Below are 20,819 nucleotides of genomic sequence, written 5' to 3'. Positions count from 1 at the left end.
CAATAGAGGAGGTGGGAGAAATACCTGGTTACAGGCTGTCCCAGGATTCCTCAGATGGTAACAGACCTTGAGGACAGTTGTCCAGGACAGGAGATTAACACTGAGAAGGCTGTGCCAGTGTCCAGGAGGAAGTCAATTTCCTGGCCCTCAATGGTTAAGCATACCTGGGGCTCAGTGAGGGTGATGACATGAGCTGGTGCTTGCCCCAGGCACCCTTTTGTTGGATCCTGTTGTTGGATCATCTGGTTGGGGGCTTCTGACCCAGAGAACCTTTGTCCTCTGGGGCAGTGCACCTTCCAGTGATTGCCTCAGCATAGCGGACATGGACGAGGGGGCGGCTTGTTTCTCCTTGGACGATCTTTTTAAAAGTGTCCTTGTAAACTACACTGATAACAAGCCCTACTGGGTAATTGATCTGCTCCATTTTCTGTCCTCTCTGAACCACCAAGGTTTGTTTGTCTGAGGGCCATTACTTAGGCTGTGGCCTTTCTCTGATCTCACTTTTCCTTTCGGGCCTGTTCCTCTTGGTCCCTATTATAGAACACCAAGGTTGCCAGGTTTAATGATGCCTCCAAATTTTGTTCAGGGACCAGGGCTTGCTTTTGGAGCTTTCTCCTGATATCTGCGGTGAATTGGGTAATAAACTTATCTTTTATAATCAATTGACCCTCGAGTGATTTGGGTGACAGGGGAGTATATATTCTTAAGCCCTCCCATAGCCGCTCAAGGAAGGCAGAAGGATTTTCTTCCTTTCCCTGAGTTATGGTGGACATCACTGAATAATTCATGGGCTTTTTCCTAATTCTCCTTAGTCCTTCTAGAACACAAGTCAACAGATGTTTATGATTCCAGTCCCCATGATCTGAGTCAAGGTCCCAGTGGGGATCCATACTGGGGATGGCTTGCTGACTGGTAGGGGATTTATCCCTTTCTTCAGCTGCCATTCTATCATTTACTTGACTAAGATACCAGGTATCTCCAAACTCTTGGGTTGCAGATACAGCCACAGCCACATTCTTTTCATTAAAGGCCAGAGTTTGATCTAACAATAGCATGACATCTCTCCAAGCAAGGTTGAAGGTTTGCCCTAGACCCTGTAGAACATCTATGTACCTATCAGGATCATCTGAAAACTTCCCCAGGTCTGCCTTGATCTGCTTTAAATCAGAGAGGGAGAAGGGGATATGTACCCGGGTTGGACCAAATTCCCCTTCCTCTACAGCTTGAAGGGGACATAACTGATAGCCTGGGGGTTTTTGTGGTCTTTTGGAAATTTCTTTGCTTATTTCCTTCTGGGTGGGAGAGATTAGAGGAGGATTATCATTAATAGGAAGGGGAGCTATAGGGAGGCTAGGATATGGGAGTAAGCTGAGTAAGGTCCTCCTGTGGGATGTAAATTGCAAGCTTTGCATAGTTGTGTATTCTCCTTCAATGAAAAGAAAGCTTGGACATAAGGTATTTCACTCCATTTGCCTTCCCTCTTACAGAAAAGGTCAAGCAGCAGGATAGTACTGTAATTTGTACTTCCCTCAGGTGGTCATTTTCCCCATCAGAGAGACAATATTGGGGCCAGGCCATAGTGCAGACAAAAATGAACCGCCTCTTTGTCAAGGTTTGTGGGTCAAATTGGTCCCAATGGCTTAGGATGCATTTCAAGGGTGAGCCTGTTGATGCCTGAGTGTTTCCCATCTGAAAGACAAAACCACCCATGGTTTTGGTTTGTTTTGTTTCTTCCCATGCCCAAGAACCTGCAATGGTCCCTGGACACTGCTGATCAGAATAGTTGTTCCAACTGTTCCAGCGCAGCAGCAGAAACACTAGTTTTCCTCCCAGACCACAAGGAGGACCAAGGAAGGTCGGATTTAGTGGCCCTTACAGACGCATTCTGGAAAACTTGCACCCTTACCTGTCCTCCTAGACCACAAGGAGGACCGAGAAAAATCGGATTTAGTGGCTCTTACCAACGCATTCTCGAAAACCTGTTAGAAGCCTAATCATTGTCCTGTTAGTATTGGGACCTTACCCCTGTCCTATGAAGATGTTATGCCCCCAAAATGAAGTGGAGGGCCATACCCTGAGGGATGGAAGGGATCTCAGAGTTGGAAGAGTGATGCCTTTTGTCCTCCCTTATATGAATAGGAAGGATACAATTTCTGAGGCTCCCCATATCTTAGCTTCAGAAATAGCTTTTGTTAGGCCTGCTTGTCTGAGGAGGGATACTAAAATTCCAGATAGTTGCCCCTACAATGGGGCTTTGGGTAAAAATTATGTCTTTCTGATTGGTGAGACTGGGTGCCTAAAGAAGGGAATAGAGTCCTGGAGTTTATACTAGAAATCATTCTTATAGGAGAACCTAGAGAAGAACCAGAGACAGGGAGTGGTTTTTAGAAGCGGGACTAGCCTTGGAGAAAAGAGGCAAGAGGAAGTTTGTCTGGCAGTCATTAGGACCCAGGGGACAAGGGTCAGGATAGATAGGATAGATGGGCAAGTCTCACTTGGGTGACATGCCTTTGAGAGTTCCGCTTATGGCCGCAGGGTCAACCAACTTGTTGTTGGGACCTCGGAGCTGAATGTCTTTCCTCTCTGTTGACCCTCAGCTCAGCCCAGAAGTACATAAAAAGTGGAAGCTGGTTCCAGGCAAACCAACGCTCCCAACCCCGAAGAGTCGGGGGTTGTTAGAGAGCCCTTTTCCAGAAAGCCTGACACCCATGTCTTTAGTCTGTCAGCTGCACTAGTCTCTTTTAACTGGCCTACAGGTGCCTGGTATTTAGCCCCCAAATTCTAAGGAAAAATAGGGCAGAATAGCAAGGGAAAGGAGTCTGATAGTACTTATCACTTGGTGATAGGTGATAGTCTCACCGCTTGGCAATAGTCCCTTCATGGTTGCCAAAATATGTCTGGAATTGGTGGATTCTTGGTCGCGCCGACTTCAAGAATGAAGCTGCGGACCCTCGCAGTGAGTGTTACAGTTCTTAAAGATGGTGTGTCCAGACTTTGTTCCTTCTGATGTTCGGACGTGTCTGGAGTTTCTTCCTTCTGATGGGTTCATGGTCTCGCTGACTTCAGAAGTGAAGCTGCAGACCTTCATGGTGAGTGTTACAACTCTTAAAGGCAGCACATCTGGAGTTGTTTGTTCCTCCCATCCAGAGTTGTTTGTCACTCTTGGTGGGTTGGTGGTCCCACTGGCTTCAGGAGTGAAGCTTCAGACCTTCGCTGTGAGTGTTCAGCCCATAAAGGTGGCGCAGACCCAAAGAGTGAGCAGCAGCAAGATTTATTGCAAAGAGTGAAAGAACAAAGCTTCCACAGCGTGGAAGGGGAACCAAGTGGGTTGCCACTGCTGGCTCAGGCAGCCTGCTTTTACCTTGACATGTGGGGATTATAGGAATTACAAATCAAAATGAGATTCAGGTGGGAACACAGAGCTAAATAATATCACCAGTATTTTCCTTTATAAGTATCCAATTTTTCTAGGGGATTATATTTACACTAATACAATTCTTATATTTTTCTGTATCTCATGATTTATTTTTACTAATCCCTATTTTCATTTTTTCTCAAAGAAATTATTGATTATGTTTGTTAATTTGTGCATGTAATTGTTTTGTGTATTTGAAAATACATTTTTGGATTTATTTAATTTTACTTTCACCTTCCCTCAGATTTATTTTCTGTTTTGTTTTTCTAATTCCTTGGGTGAATATTTAATTAATCTAGTTTTGCTCTTTTGTTCCTGTGTAGATATGCAGAAGTTAAAGGATTTACATTTTTAGCTTATTTCTGCTTAACAAATTCTCAAAGTTTTAAGATGTTGTATTTTAAATTATTACTCTTACAGATTTTCAGAATATTATCATCTTATTCATTGCTCTCAGAACCACTTAGGAATTTGTTTTTCAACTTCTGAGTCATGAATTAATTTTGTTTCTACTTTTGTTTTTATTTTCATTTGTGTAGCAATGCAAAATGTACTAATAATTTTATAACCTAATATGATTGACTACCCTGAAAGCTCTAAGGTGGTACAAATAGAAGGATGTTCTTTATCACAGGATATAGGTTTTGTTATGTATTTGTTAGATTAACGTTATTGACAATACCAAGTGTTGATGGGGACATGGATCACCTAGAACTCTCAAACATTGCAGGTAGAAGTATATAATAATTTAACCACTTACAAAAACTTGCTTTTTTTTTAGCAAAAAACTTGCTAAAGTTAAATATGCATTCATTATAAAATTCATCGATCTCACTCTTGAGTTTTTACACAAGAGGTGAAAACCTATGTCCATATAAAATGTCAATTATTTCTAGCAGCTTTGCTCATAATACTTAAAAACTGCAAACAATCCAAATATCCATCATGGAATTATAGAATAATTATAGTATACCTACAAAGTGGATTCTTATTCAGCAATACAGAGGAACTAACTATGCAATTGATGATGTATTTAAATTTCAGAAAAATAAGGGAGGGGGTGGAAAGTCAGAAACAGAAGGCTACATACTGTATGATTTCATAGAAAGTCTATAATATACAAAACTAATCTATAGTTGTAAAAATAAGGCAGTGATTGCCTCGGGACTGGGGGTGGTGTCTGCTAAGACTCATAGGGAAACTGGCATGAGGGAAATGTTTTATATATTGATTAGGATGGTAATGATACAAGTGTGGACATTTGTCAAAATTGATAAAACTATAAACTGGCGCATTTTACTACATACTTAATAAGGTTTATATTAAAAATGAAGACATACATGATCATATTCTTTTTATAAACACTTTATTAGATGACGCAGCTTGTCTTTCTGTATTCAGCATTATTCAAGAGAAATGTGAGAGCAATAGGATATTTTTCTCCCATAGTAGATGAAATATTTCTGCCTGAATGCTTTTAGAATTCTTTATCCTTTAACTTTAGCCCATTTTCCAGAATATATTATAATCTCAATGTTTTTCTAATTATTTTACTGATATATAAATTTTCTATGTGCTGATTTTTCTTCTTTTGTATAAGGTGCTTCTAAATTACCTTTTTAAAACTTGTTCCATTTTTTCTATACTATTCTTCACAAATATCAATTATGTTTATACTGATTATTCATTTTTAGACTCTTCTACCAACTTTTCTGGAACAATTTTTACCTCTTGTTTTCCATCAAACTTTTTTTATATTTTTCAAATTTCCATCAACTGACAAAATGACAGAAAATATTTGAAAACTATGCATTTTATTAGGTCTACTATCCAGCATCTGTAAGGAATGTACACAAATCAACAAGAAAAAAAACAAATAGCCCCATTAAAAAGTGGGCAAAGAACAAGAACAGGAACTTCTCAAAATAAGATATACAAGAAGGAAACAAACATATGAAAAAATGCCCATCATCACTAATCATCAGAGAAATGCAAATGAAAACCACAGTGAGATACTTACCATCTCACACCAGTCAGAATGGCTTTTGTTAAAAAGTCATACAAGATGTTAGCGAGGCTGTACAGAAAAGGGAACATTTACACACTGTTTGTAGAAATGTAAATTTGTCCAGCTACTATTGAAAGTAGTTTGGAGTCCATGAATCTCTTCATATGAAAGTCTAGAATAGGGAAATCTATAGAGACAGAAAGCAGTGCCTTTGGGCATGGCAGATAGGGAATTGGGGGAGGTGATAGTTAAAAGGTATGGGGTATCTTTCTGAGGTAATGAAATGCCTTAAAGTTGACTATGGTTATGGTTACACATATATTTGTGAGTATATTGGAAACCACTGAATTATACACTTTGAATGGATTGTGTGGTCTGTAAATTATATCTCAGTAAAAGTATTTAAAAGAAAAATAAATAAATAATAAAAAGTTAAAAAAATGTTGACGAGGCTGTGCAGAAAAGGGAACATTTACACACTGTTGGTAGGAATGTAAATTTGTCCAGCTACTATTGAAAGCAGTTGACGATTTCTGAGAGAATTGAGAGCTGAATTACAGCTTGACCCAGCAATCCCATTACTGAGTATATACACATAGGGAAATAAATCATTCTACCAAAAGGACAAATGCACCCAAGTATTCATCGCTGAGCTATTCACAATTACAAGGAAATGGAATCAACATAGATGTTCATCAATGGTGAATTGGATAAGGAAAATGTAGTACATAAATATATGGACCACTACACAGTCATAACAAGAATGAAATCATGACCTCTGCAGCAATATGGATGCAATGAAGGACATTATCCTAAGCTAACTAACATAGAAACAGAAAACCAAGTACCAAGTTTTCTCATTTATAAGTGGGAACTAAACATTGGATACACATGGATGTAGACACTGGAGACCACTAAAGTGGGGAGAGGGCTGAAAAACTACCTACTGGGTACTATGTTCATTACATGGATGATGGGTTCAGTCACATCCCAAACCTCAGCATCATGCAACATACCTTTGTAACAAACCTGCACATGCACCCCCCTGATTCTAAAAAAGAAGTTGAAAGAGAAAAAGAAAATTTTTTCACTGCATTTTTCTTATAAGATATATTGTCTTTTTAAAATTTGGAAAATATAAAAACTGAAATGAATAAAATATGTTATACTTAATCCTGTAACCTAGAGATAATTATTGTCAGACTGTGACATATAATCAAATAGAAATCAAATTGTATTTTCCTATGTCATCAAATATTCTTTGAAGACAAAACAAAAACCCAAAAAAGCAAATTTTGTCCATTATAGTAACCCTGCTTTTTACTGTCTCTAACTATGTTTCTATTCTTAAATTGTTTATTTTCTTTCAAATTATATCATTTTTTCTGCCAATTTTTGTCATCTCCTCTATGTTATCTTCTCTATGATTACCTTTGTATCTCTAAATTGATCTCTTATTTCTGAAAGTTCATATTCCTTTTAATTTCTTTAAGATGATTTTTAATATATTATATTTTAAATGATATGTTTATTTTTCTGGAGCAATACATTTCCAGATTATGTTTCAGAGACCTACATTTTGCTTATTGTATTCATTTCCTTTAGTGTCTTAAAATTATTCAAACATAGATTTGAATTGAATACTTTATTTTTACATATAATTAATTTCACCCAGACCTAATATTTCCCATAAAAAGTAAGGGTGGAGAGTTATTGACTTGATGACTGGAAACTGTCTTAATTGTATCTTTGAAATTTGGAATTTGAATTGTAGGACTCAATATTGTTGGTTTATAACAACTTCTGGGTCTTTTAGTTGCTTAGAGTCAGGAAAAGAACTTGTGTGCTAAGTGAAACATACAGCCTCAATTTTGGTTTATTATTTTCCCATGTTTTGTCACTACATTTTTTTAAGTCCTTGGTTTTCAGAAGAACGCAGTCCAAAGAGATTTTCACCTCAAAATTTAGCTCTTACACACCTGTGGCCAGCATGGAGCCCAGGCACTATAAGTGTTTTGGTTTGATTTCGTTGTTTGTTATTAATAATATTTAAGAGTTTTCTGCTTAGGTAATTGTGGTTAGGGGCTGTGTGGCTGTTTCACGTTTTTGCCTCTTCTGCTCCCTACATCAACTCCAAGCTATTTGTCTTTTTCCTGGTGGTCTGTCTATACCACAGCACTTACACTTCTTTCTTTTTTCTTCTTCTTTTTTTGCATGCTTATATGTACTGTTTTTCAGGCCTCTCTCACTGTCTTTTAGAGAAATATGTATGGTAGTGGGAAGTGCAAGATTGCCAAATTTCAGTGATTTAGTTTAAATTTCATTCGTAAACATTCTTCACAGTCTATGATATAATGATGTTTCTGTTTCATATTTTTTAGTCTTTTCATTTATTTCAGATGACTTGGAGGAGGGAAATTAAGTAAAATGTATGTACTATACCATCCTTATGAAAATTTTGGAATTCTGGTTCTAAGAATAATTTTTAGACTACTTCAAAATAAGTGATAAAAATGATGCTAATTTTAATTTTTTTAGAAATATATGGCCTGATAATCTATACAGCCAGATTTGACTATATTTCTTCTATGTATTAGCACTATTTTTTAGTGTTATAATTCCCATAGATAAATAACTTCTAGGTTACTATAATCAAATATAACAAACTAAAGAAAAAAGAAGCATACTAAAGGCAAGGAAAATGGTGGATCCATGGAGAAAATTTAAAGAGCAGAGTTATGATTGTTAAGAATAAGCTTAGTATTTGTTAACATGCTTTTGAACAATGCTTGTTAATAAGTATTAAAAAAGAAAAGATCAAACAGATGGTGGATTGTGTAAAGGGAACAATGGTTATTTAATAAATGATTTTTGTTTTTAATTCTGTTTATGTGGTATCTCACATTTATTGACTTGTGGATGTTAAAACACGCCTGCATGCCTGATATGAAACCCAGTTGATCATGGTGGATTATATTTTTGATATGCTCTTGGATTCAGTTAGCTAGTATTTTGTTAAGGATTTTTGAATCTATATTCATCAGGGATATTAGTCTGTAATTTTCTTTTTTGTTGTGTCCTTTCCTGGTTTTGGTATGAGGGTGGTACTGGCTTCATAGAATGATTTAGGGAGGATTTACTCTTTATCTTGTAGAATAGTGTCAGTAGGATTGGCATCAATTCTTCTTTGCATGTCTGATAAAATGCAGCTGTGAATCCATCTTGTCCTGGACTTGTCTTTCGTTGGCAATTATTTTTATTACTATTTTAATCTCGCTGCTTGCTATTGGTCTGTTCAGATTTTCTATTCCTTCCTAATTTAATCTAAGAGGTTTGTATATTTCCAGGAGTTTATACATCTCCTTTAGGTTTTCTAGTTTATGTGCATAAAGGTGTTCACAGTAGCTTTGAATGATCTTTTGTATTTCTGTGTTATTTGTTGTAATATCTCCCATTTCGTTTCTAATTGAGCTTATTTCAATCTTCTCTCTTCTTTTCTTGGTTAAACTCACTAATTGTCTATCAATTTTATTTATATTTTCAAAGAACCAGCTTTTTGTTTCATTTATCTTTTGTATTTTTTTTTCAATTTTATTTAGTTCAGCTCTGATCTTTAATATTTCTTCTGCTGGGTTTGAGTTTAGTTTGTTCTTGTTTCTCTATTTGCTTGAGGTGTGACCTTAGATTGTCTGTTTGTGCTCTTTCAGACTTTTTGATGTAGGTGTTTGATGCTCTGAACTTTCCCCTTAGCACCACCTTTGCTGTAACCCAGAGGTTTGGATAGGTTGTGTCTCTATTATTCAGCTCAAATAATTTTTTTTTATTTCCAGCTTGATTTCATTGTGGAACCAACAATAATTCAGGAGCAGATTATTTAATTTCCATGGTTCTGAGGGTTCCTTTTATGATCATCTCAATAGTCACAGAAAAAGCATCTTTTTGTCAAAATCCAACATCCCTTTATGATTAAAACCTTCAGCAAAATTGGCATATAAAGGATATACCTTAATGTAATAAAAGCCACCTATGACAAACCCACAGCCAACATAATACAGAATGGGGAAAAGTTGAAAGCATTTCCCCTGAGAACTGGAACAAGACAAGATTGCCCACTCTCCCCACTTCTACTCAACATAGTGCTAGAATTCCTAGCCAGAGCAATCAGACACAAGAAAAAAATAAACAGCACCCAAATCGGTAAAGAGGAAGTCAAACTGTCAACTATTTGCTAATAATATGATTGAATACTTAAAAAAACACTAAAAACTCCTCCAAAAACCTCTGGTAACTGATAAATGAATTCAGGAAAGTTTCAGGATACAAAATTAACATACACAAATCAGTCGTTCTGCTATACACCAACAGTGACCAAACTGAGAATTAAATCAAGAACTCAACCCCTTTTACAATAGCTGCAAAAAAATCATAAAATACTTAGGAATATACATTACCAAGAAGGTGCAAGAGCTGTACAAGGAAAACTAGAAAACATTGCTGAAAGAAATCATAGATGACACAAACAAGTGGAAACATATCCCATGCTCATGGATGGATAGAATCAGTATTGTGAAAATGCCAATACTGCCAAAAGCAATCTACAAATTCAATGCAATTCCCATCAAAATACCACCATCATTCTTCACAGAACTAGAAAAAGCAATCATAAAATTCATATGGAACCAAAAAAGAGCCTGCATAGCCAAAACAAGACTAAGCAAAAAGAACAAATCTGGAGGCATCACATTACCTGACATCAAACTATACTATCCTTAAGGCCATAGTCACCAAAACAGCATGATACTGGTATGAAAATGGGCACATAGACCAACAGGACAAAATAGAGAACCAAGAAATAAAGCCAAATACTTATAGTCAACTGATCTTTGACAAGGCGAACAAAAATAGAAAGTGGGAAAAGTACATCCTATTCAACAAATAGTGTCGAGATAATTGGCAAGTCACATGTGGAAGTATAAAATTGGATCATCTCTCACCGTATACAAAACTCAACTCAAGATGGATCAAGGATTTAAATCTAAGATCTGAAACCATAAAAATTCTAGAAGAAAACATTGGAGAAACCCTTCTAGACATTGGCTTAGGCAGAGAATTTGTGACCAAGAACCCAAGAGCAAATTTGACATTAACAAAGACAAATAGATAGGATTTAACTAAAAAGCTTCTGCACAGCAAAAGAAACAATCAGCAGAGTAAGCAGACAACCCATAGGGTGGGAAAAAATCTTTGCAATCGATACATCTGACAAAGGACTAATATCCAGAATCTGCAAGGAACTCTAACAAATTAGCAAGAAATTACAAACAATCTGATAAAAAAGTGGGCTAGGGACATGAATAGACAAGTCTCAAAAGAAGATATACAAATGGCCAACAAACATATGAAAAACGTTCAACATCACTAATGACCAGGGAAATGCAAATCAAAACCAGAATGAGATACCACCTTACTCCTGAAAGAATATCCATAATCACAAAATCAAAAAATAATAGATGTATGTGTAGATGTGGTGAAAAGGGAACACTTTTACACTGCTGGTGATAATGTAAACTAGTACAACCACTATGAAAAACAGTGTGCATATTCCTTAAAGAACTAAAAGTAGAACTACTATTTGATCCAGTAATCCCATTACTGGGTATCTATTCAGAGGATAAGAAGTCATACAAAAAAAGATACTTGCACATGCATGTTTACAGCAGCACGATTTGCAATTGCAAAAATATTGAACCAGCCCAAATGCCCATCAATCAATGAATAGATAAAGAAATTGTGATATGCACACACAAACACATGCACACACACAGACACACACACACACACCATGGAATACTACTCAGCCATAAAAAGGAACTAAATAAAGGCATTCACAGCAACCCAAATGGAATTAGAGACCGTTATTCAAATGATGTAACTCAGGAATGGAAAACCAAACACCATTATGTTCTCACTCATAAATGGAAGCTAAGCTCTGAGGATGCAAAGGCATAAGAAGGATGCACTGGACTTTGGGGACTTGAGGGGAAAGGGTGGGAGTGTAACGAAGGATAAAATACTACAAATCAGGTACAGTGTACACTGCTTGGGTGAGGGGTGCACCAAAATCTCAAAATTCACCACTAAAGAACTTATTCACATAACCAGACACTGCCTGTTCCCAAAAACCTATGGAAATATAAAATAAAAATTTTAAAAATTAATTTAATTTTTTAAAATTAAATTAATAAAATCAGGCATAAAGCCTGGATTCCAAGATAGATAGGCCTTCAGCTAGATTGACAGGAAGATCACTGATAGTGCTGTGCTCTGTTTTAGTAAGGTAAAGTAAAAGGATTATCTCTCAAGTTATAATTTTGTCATCATTAGGTTATTTCATCCTAATTAATAAATGGATTTTATCTAAAAGCAGAGCTATAAGTTCCATTAAAATTCAAAGCATAATATGTCTCCCTTTAAACAGAGATTTAAATTTTTTAAGCAAAAATTTTTAAGCAAAAAATTGTAAAGTTCTCTAGTAGCAATCAGAAAAGAATCAGACCAATAATTCGAATCAAAGATAAAATTATATAAACTGAGTGTTATATGTATATACAATTGCATCAAAAACAGGTGAATCCTCATAAAACAAACGAATAAACAGTGTCCTCTGTTTGCAGCTGCAGACATGAATGTCATAGCCTTGGGTATCACTGACTTATGCTGTATTTATATTATGCCAAATATTCACACAAAGAAGAGGATTTTGTTCTCATTACATAATTGTGTCATTTCAGCCATATTTAATTGATGATTTTCCATAGCCTATTTTCAAAATGCTGCCAATCATCAAACCAAGAACTCAGGCCAGTTATTCTGATAAGCCAGTGGTAAATCATGTTCTCATATTGACTGTCCTCCTCCAGAAGGTAGAATGTCTAATCTGAAATCAAACTTACTGGTTGCACTAGAAGACAACTCATTCCCTAGCTGCTCTTTCTACTTGGTTGTTGTTTACATATGACTCAACAAGTCTTGAACGTAGGTGAAGCACCGAAGTTCTGATTTGAACTATTTTTCTAATGTTCTTCTGCTTACTGGATTACATCTCCAAAGTGTAGTTTTCCAGGTATGAATTTTCAAATTTCTCACTCCCTCCAAATAGCTGCCTAATTTTAGCAAAATTATCTGGTCCTTGTCCTCCAGAGTTTGAGGACAGATGTACTGCTTCCTGTTTGTGGCCCACAGTTCCAACTGTTTTCATAATCACAGCCCCTCTATTGTGCTGTGAGAACTCATGGTTTAATATATATGTTCTCTCTTCTATAGCTCTAAACTCAGTCTACTGAACCTAAAAGTCTCTTCTTTATAGTTTCAACAAGAATAAAGTTAGCAATTAAAATCACCCGTCTCTTCAACAAGGAGATATTTCATACTTTGAAAACAGATAACAACAATAAAAAAATACTTGCTCCAAGAAGAACATTGTATCTAATAAACAGAGCTAAAGTTTTGGCTGATGTCTCAATAGATTTTTAAGGACTTCACAAATATACTTTCTTGGTACTTACTACTGCAGAATAAATGTAGTTTTCTTGCATTTCACACTTTTAATTATTCTCTCCCTCCTGAAAAACTATACTTCTTTGTTTCTTAGGCCACTTATCCCTTGAGTTACTTCAGGGCTAGGGTCATGTCATTCATTTTTATATCACTATCCTTCTAAAAGTGCCTTTATCTTCATTATTTTACCATGAAATAGCTATTAACCTCTCTCCTCCTACACACAGTAAGATAAATGAGCATTTTGCTGTTGGAGTTGATGTGGTGAATAACCTGATAGCTCTGATGACATGCTAAGAATCAGTACAATTAACTGGCTTTGCCTAGAAATACCAGATTTTGCAGATATCCTATCTAATCAACATGAGAAAAGCATTATGGTATGTTCCGTGATAAACATCCAGAGGTATATGGGGTAAATGAGGAGGATTTGATATTTTTGTATTTTGTGTATCAAACGTGATAGAATTATTTTCCATTATAAGAACTTATAATTACATCTACTAAGTTAGTATGCCTTTCAAATAAGAGGGGAGGCACCATGATGGTGAAAGATTATGATATTTTTTCCTATGATCCCATTCCACTAAGGAAATGTCATGAAATGGACAAGTGAAACACAAGTATTTACTCAATGTCTCTATACAATTATAATGTGTGATAAACATTGGTGATATAAAAATGAATGACATGACCCTAGCCCTGAAGTAACTCAAGGGATAGGTGGCCTAGGAAACAAAGAAGTATTGTTTTTTAGGAGGGAGAGGATAATTATAAGTGTGAAGTGCAAGAAAACTACATTTATTCTGCAGTAGTAAGTACCAAGGGATTATATTTGTGAAGTCCCTAAAAATCTATTGAGACATCAGCAAAAACCTTAGTTCTGTTTATTAGATACAATGTTTTTCTTAGAGCCAGTTTTTTTATTGTTGTTATCTGTTTGTTTTTAAAGTATGAAATATCTTCTTGTTGAAGAGACAGATGATTTTAATTGCTAACTTTATTTTTGTTGAAACTATAAAGAAGAAATTAGGATGACGTTAGGTTTACAATGGGATACTGATTACATACATTGTATTATTTTCTTATGAAACTATGGCAATGAAAATAAATAAATAAAACCGATCTAAATCTGCAACAATGGAAAGAGCTGGTGACTGACTATTCCTTGTCTGATAAGATATAGCAGTATGTATTTCGAAAAGAGAAAGCAGATAGGAGAGAGGTAATTGGGGCAGAATAGAGAATGCCACAAACTAGAGTACAGGGAGAAGACAACTGAGGTGTGGATTGAATCAGTCCCAGGAAAGGCTTGCAATTTATAAATGTCATGCAAAACAGAAGGTATATATATGGAATTTAAAAACAATGTGGTTAAATAAGTTTCTGTATTGAAAAATTACCTCCCTCACTTATACTCCCACCTCTATCCCCATTCATAATGTTGAATAGCATATACCTGAATCCCATAGTAGACCTAGCTCTTCTTCAGGGGAACTGAGGGACTCTACAGCAAAGCTTCTACTCCAACATTTAGATGTAGCTATTTCAATAGCTGGTTTTTACTCTACAATCTACAGTGCAGCCTGACATTTTTAAATCTCTTCTTTGTACCCAGAGACACTGAACAACTTGTTAATGACTTAATCTTAAAAGTGAATGGACATCAGAACCCTCAGACTATCATAAAATTCTCCAAAATGAAAGGGAAAGAAAAAATGAATAGAAATTGAGGTAATATCAGGACAAAACAGAACTTCATAAACTTTAGTATCCTCAGAGATCATTGAGAAAATCCATAAAGAAACGGATGCTATAAAAAAGAAAACTTGGTGACTAAAACTGAGCTCTTAATAAAAGTGCATTTTCCGAAATTAAAAATTCTACACAGGAGTTGGAAAATTAAGTCAAAAATATTTTAGAAAGCATACATACATATATACAAATCATCAAAATGAGGGAAACTGAAGATAAATGATCAATCTAGGAGATCCAATAACATGATATGTAATTATTTCATCCTAATTAATAAATGGATTTTATCTAAAAGCAGAGCTATAAGTTCCATTAAAATTCAAAGCATAATATGTCTCCCTTTAAACACAGATTTAAATTTTTTAAGCAAAAAATTTTAAAGTTCTGAAAAGAGATGAGTACAGTGAGTAGAGGAAATTGTCAAACACACACATACATACATACACACAACATATTTCAAAGCTGAAGCACTTGTCTCCAGAATAAGAGTCCTTATTAAAAACTAGCAAATAAATGGAAAAAAATATGACCATTTCTAGTCAATCAGTAGGAAAAGTTCAGAATCCAAAGGATTATTAAAAGATCATAAAACCTTTCAAAAATAATTTTTAAAAATTAACTACAAAGGAGAATATCTGTCCAGGCAGAAACATTGGATACAAGAGGATGGGGCAATACTTTCATAGATCTGAGGAAAAACAAATTTTAGTTCAGAATCCTACAATCGAAAAATAAGGTAAATGCTGGGTTAGCATAAGGATATTTTCAGACATAAAGGACTCAAGAGATTTACCTTTCAGACATGCTTACTTAGAGTATTTCTAAAGGTGTAACCCAGCAAAAATGAGCGTGAAAACCAAAAAGAGGGAGATACGGGAGAGAATGGAGTGGAACAGAAAAGACATGACCCAGGCTGATGGCCATGCACCAGGTCTGTGGAGATGGCAGTCCAAATTGGAACAGAAGGATGTGGGGCTCTTAAAGGGAAGACAGAGGAAAAAGGTAACAGAAAAATGGACTGAATGTAGACTTTGAAAAACTAAGGGAATGAATAAAGTAAATGGCAGGTGAGGGAGAATGGAAATAGCAACTACAAATCCCAGGTAAGTATTTTTTTAAACACAAAGAAAAATCAGTGAGCTGTGCTTTTCTGTGAACATTATTTATACAGTCACAATAATGAAGACACGGCTTAAAGATCTGACTAAAGTACTCAACCAATATACAAAGCACAAAGGACTTAATTGTGATTATCAAGATAAGGTAATATTGTCAACCTTCACAGTACAGAGATAAGCTCATAAATGACAAAAATTATGTAGAAGGAGGAAGGAAACCTCAATAGGAAGTTTTGGAAATATAATGAAAAGTAAATTCTTATTCCAACTCAGAAATCGCTCCACAAAGACAGTGAAGAAAGAAACGACTTTTATTATTGAATAAACATTGAAGCAGAATGCAATGTGCATCATAGGCAATCTGCTAACAGATATTTGCAAAGACAGAAAAAAATCTCATCTGTGTGTATAGCCAAGCAGATATATTCCATTACATTCAAGCTTTCAAGATAAATAATAACTAGTTCTCAAGTAACAGGACTTAAGAGTACCATTTGTCACACACAATGCATCCTATCTTATATCTCTATGGCAGGAGGTAATTTTGAAACTGGGAGCAAGAGACCCACGAAAGCTGGCTTCTGCACTCTCACAGAAGCTGTGAGATAGGGACACTATCTTCCTTGATGATTACATTTCACAAAAGACATCCTTAAGTCATAAGATGAAAAAATCCTATCTAGTCTTCAAAAGGGAGTTTACATATATCAAAGAAAGGAGAAATAATTCTAAGTTTTCCAAAGTAAATGCTCTTAGTAAACAGAAGGAGATGGACTATCCTTCCTTATTTTAAATGGGGAAAATTAAGCCTCTTATTTTTAATATGTGTTTGTGCTTACAGAAGGTAATCATGATAGTGGCCTCTTCCTGCAAAATGCACTGTCAGAGATCCTGTCCTGAGATAGTGACACATGAAATAAAAGTGCTTAGATAGTGCTAGGATAGAGAGATTAAATGAGAATCTAAAACTGATGGAAATATATTGATAGTGAGAGGGAGGGAAAGTAGGAGAATTACATAATTTAAATTATTATATTTAGCTAAACAACCAAATTAATTAAGAAGAGCACTAGAATCCTAGTATACAGAAATATTGTGAGAACTATAAGATGAAAACAGCTAGGATAATTAGACATGGTTGGCACAGGAAAGCAAGACTTGGGTGAAGACTATTACTTATACGTATATTTCTTTAAATATTATATATAATGTTTTTATATTATAAAAAAGATAATGTATAGTACATTTTGTAGTGGCCCAACCAAGATATAATAGGAAAATGCTGAAATGGAGAATTAACCAAAAAATTAAATGATATGATTTTAAAAAGCACATTTACAGCAAAGTTTGCTTATCACTAATTTTCAAAAGATAAAAGATGGTATATATGTATATACATATATTTATATGCATATGGATGTAAGTACATACATGTGTTTATATCTGAAAGCATCTCAAGTTATGGAACTTTATTTTAAATAAACTTTTCAAAACATTTTTAAAGTATGCAGATAACATAATGAACACCTCAGTGCATTCTCACACTTGACCAAATCCTCCCATTATACTTCCTTTAGAAGCTTTGGTTTGTGTCTTAAAACTAGATCCTCTTGTTTTTAGAGTATCTGAGAGTGGCATCACCTTCTCCCATTGGTCCTTGAGGTACACTGTGCTCCTGTGTGGGGTTGCCTATCAAAACTGCATTATTAGTAGTCTGAACATACGGTTTAAGAATTAGACTTGACTCTTAACTTTGGGAATTAATATGATATTTAAATAATGTCTAGCAGTTAACTCCTGATGTCTACCTAGAAACTTTACCCTCTTTGCTTTAGTAAATGGCTACTGCTTCCTTTTAGTTGCTCTCACTAAAATAATCTTTAAAGTTCCCTTTATGGTAATATAGGATTTTTCTAGCATGTATCTAAAAATTCTTCCTGCCTCTACTCATTACCCAGCTCTAGAGCTACTTCCACATTTTTAGGTATTTGTTACAACAGCACCCAGAGTTACCAGTACCCATTTTTTATCTTACTTCATTTGGGCTGTTATAACAAAATACCATAAGCTGGGTAGTTTATGAACCACAAATTTCTCACTCTTCTGAAGCCCAGAAGTTCACAGTCAAGGCACCAGCACACACAGTGTCTGCTGAGGCCCTGCTTTCTGGTCGTAGATGGTAGCATCTTGTTGCATCCGCACATGGTAGAAAAGGCAAGGGAACTCCTTGGGGCTTGTTTTATAAGGGCACTAATGTAATTCATGAGGGCTCTGCTTTCATAACCTAATCACCCCCCAGAGGCCACACCTCCTTATCCCACTAGGAATGAGATTTCAACATATACATTTAGGGGTGAACACAAAAATTCAGACCATAGCAGACAGTCCGACTTTGAATACAGGAGCATAATAGTGTGTCTGGCACGTAATGAACACTCAGTATATAAGATGGGTGATAAAGTGAATAAAAATTATTTAACAAATTCTCCACTTTACCCATGACAGACTATCTATGATTCTGTGGAGTCATTTATTTCTCTCTAAAGTTAAGTATACTATTTACTATCTCTACCTTATTTTTTAAATTCAAAAGAAGGTTGAAGATTTTTCTAACAATATTAACTCTACCTCCAGACTGTTTTCTCCATCAAAGTCCATTTATTTATTCTTCCAACAATTTTTTTTTTAGTAATTTTTGACCAGAATGATCTAGGCTCTGAATATACAACAGTCAACAAAATAAAGTCCCCACTGTTAAGGAACTTAAACTATTAGGTTGGTGCAAAAGTAATGGGGGATTTTGCTGTAAATTTCAATTACTTAATACTATACATAGTGTATAGGTGGGGTAAGGCACAGAAAATAAATAAATAGTAATATAAATGAATGCATGATCTGAGGAAAGCATAATGCAAGGTGAACAGCTAGAAGGTATGAGTGGGTACCTATAGCAGGATAGTAATGGAAGTCCTCTATGTGATGTGGAGAGATCAGACAGTGAGAAAGTAGGTCCTGCAGACATGTGTAGTTTCCTTGGATGAAGGCCCAGATCCCAGTTTCTTAGTACTTTACTGCATATGGCTCACAGCAGAGACCTTTTTTAAAGGATTTCCCTTAGACATAGAAAGCCAAGTACCTAAGAGATTATATGTACTAATTCCTTCTTTTCCCTTAGTAACCCAAAGCCAGTGACCAAATGGCATGAGGATACAAAAGCCCAGCCCCTTTTCTCAGATGCCATTCATGCTCTAGTGGTGAGGAGGGCTTCCCTAATGCCTTCTTACTAAGGCATTACTTGCATTTAAATCCTTGGCTCCGGGTCTACTTTTTGGAGAAACGAAGAAATGGAAAAAAGGCATTCCAGGCACAGGAAACAGCAAGTACAAAAGCTAAGAAGAAGAAACATAATTGATATTCTTGAGGAAAAGCAAGGGGGCTAGCGTGGCTGAAGTATGAGAGAAGTGAGGTAAGAAATGGCAGCAAAGAGCATCTCTGCCTTCCCACACCCACCCTCTACTCTGTGAATTTCAGGGCAGTGGTTGTGTCTTGTTCATTTCTTCAGCTCTGGTGCCTACATTTTTAAGATATTCAATAAATATTTACTAAATTTATTTTTTTCTTATAGAAAATTACCAGGTGAATATTTATCTGAATCTGTTGTCTTATTTCCCATTCAACTACATGAATATTATTCCCCCGACATTTTAGAAATCTTTCTCATTTTTATAATTTATTTTTAATAAGACTGATAGAACTGCGGCAATATACATAGAAACATATTTAGTTTTATAATAACGAATTGAACAATTTGATAATGTGCAAAAGAAAGTGTGAAAAATCACCTAAATGGCTAGGGCATTCATGTTATATAAACTGTCACAGTGTTGAAAATAAATCTTACATTTTCCCAGTTATGAGTTTCTCCTTTTTCTACTCAGTTAAAAACTATTGAATTTTATTATATATCTTAACCACCCCAAATTCATGACAGAATAAAGTAAAATATAAATATTTAATTATGTCTGTCTATTTTGAGGTTATAAGGATGGATACTAAATGATAAATATTTCAGATGAGCTATGTCTATGTGAAGTCACAGTTGTTTGGTTTAAAAAATTCCATTGCCCGTATACACAACAATAAAAATGTTTCCAAGAGCAACAAAACTCTTCTGTGGGTGAACTTGTCTGTACTCGGGTAGGTAGCCTGCCAAGCATAAAATGAATCATTAAATATTAATAGCTATCAATTTCCTGTATAGCTGTCCTGAAAACATTCACCAGAGCTAATAAGCCCTTGGCCATTGTCAGTGACTCATGCTTAGCTTCTGGTGTTGGACTGGATCCCTCAACTGAGAACCTGGTACTTTTATCTTTAGCAAAGGCTTATTCTAGATTTTGACTTGAATGCTTTTAATAGTGCCTGGGCTTCCTGTAAATTATAGGCCTTTTAATAATACCTTTCAATCATCTGTCATGCCCACCTCATACCTACATACCGACAGTCTATCTTTTTCTCAATAAAATGTTGAGTTTCATCATTTTGCATCATTATTAATAGCATACTGTATTAGTATTCTGTGGCTGCCATAAAACATTACTACAGATTTGGTGGCTTAAAACAACAGGACTTTATTCTCTTACACTTCTGGAGGCCAGAAGTTCAAAATTCGTTTTACATAGCTGAAATCAAGATCTCAGCAGGACTGTGCCTCCTCTGTAGACTCTAGGGGAGAATCTGTTACTTGCCTCTTCCAGTTTCTGATGTCATTTCTTGGCTTGTGGCCACATCTGTCATCTTCATATCACCTTCTTCTCTATGTGTTTGTGTCATGATGTCCTCTGCCTCTCTCTCATAAGGATGCATGTGATTACATTTAGGGCCTACCCGGAAGGATAATTCAGAATAAGCTCCTCTTCTCATGATCCTTAACTCAACCACGTATTTTGCCATGTAAGATGATACT

This window comes from Symphalangus syndactylus, chromosome 8, assembly GCF_028878055.3.
Source record: "Symphalangus syndactylus isolate Jambi chromosome 8, NHGRI_mSymSyn1-v2.1_pri, whole genome shotgun sequence".
NCBI lineage: Eukaryota > Metazoa > Chordata > Mammalia > Primates > Hylobatidae > Symphalangus > Symphalangus syndactylus.
Note: the sequence above shows the minus strand (reverse complement) of the source record.